Source organism: Belonocnema kinseyi, chromosome 3 (genome assembly GCF_010883055.1).
Source record: "Belonocnema kinseyi isolate 2016_QV_RU_SX_M_011 chromosome 3, B_treatae_v1, whole genome shotgun sequence".
Lineage (NCBI taxonomy): Eukaryota > Metazoa > Arthropoda > Insecta > Hymenoptera > Cynipidae > Belonocnema > Belonocnema kinseyi.
This window is the reverse complement of record NC_046659.1, coordinates 24,323,194-24,324,105: the sequence shown is the minus strand read 5'-3', so window position 1 is coordinate 24,324,105 and position 912 is coordinate 24,323,194.

Here is a 912-nt window from a genome sequence, read left to right as displayed (position 1 = left end):
AAAGAGAAAGATTTTTCAATTTTTACTAGATTACTTGGATGGCGAGGTTTGTTAGTAAATGCTAGGCGGTTAAGGGCCATAATAAATAAGTGGAAAGGTAATGTTGGTTCACACACACCTGTGCAGCGTGTCTTAATGAGTAAGGAATATTGGTTTCGTGCAATTCAATATGATTGTTTTGAAAAAGAAATAAAAGAATTGTCAAACTTTAACAATCAACCCATAATTCTTCAGAGTAAACATTTTGCTACAAAACAACTTATAGCTGAATATCATAGGCGATCTTATCACGGAAGTAACGAAACGGTTTTAAATTAATTAAGACAGAATTACTATATCATTGGACTTAGAAGAACATTGCGTTCGCTTGAAAATAAGTGTTTAGTATGTCGCTTACGTAGAGGTAAACCGCGAGATCCTTTAATGGCTGATTTACCTCCCGGACGTTTGGCAATCCGGCAAATACCCTTCAGTCACTGTGGTATAGACTATTTCGGGCCTATGAATGTAAAAATCGGTCGACGTAGAGAAAAACGTTGAGGAGTTTTGTTTACGAGTCTTACGACAAGAGCAATTCACTTGGAGCTTGCGCATAGTTTGACCGCGAATTCGGCGATAATGTCGATTCAAAGGCTGGTTGCTCGCAGAGGAGTACCTTTATGTATGTACAGCGACAACGGAACAAATTTCAAAAAAGCCAGCAAAGAACTTATAGAAGCAATACAAAATATGGAGAAGGAAGCATTAAATGATTTTAGGGTGAAAAAGGGAATAGATTGGCTTTTCAATCAGCCTGACGCACCGAATATGGGAGGTGTATGGGAAAGATAAGGTCGATCAGTTAAAGTTGCTTTAAATGCAATACTTTGTGACCAAGCTCCAAGCGAAGAAGTACTATACACACTTTTGACT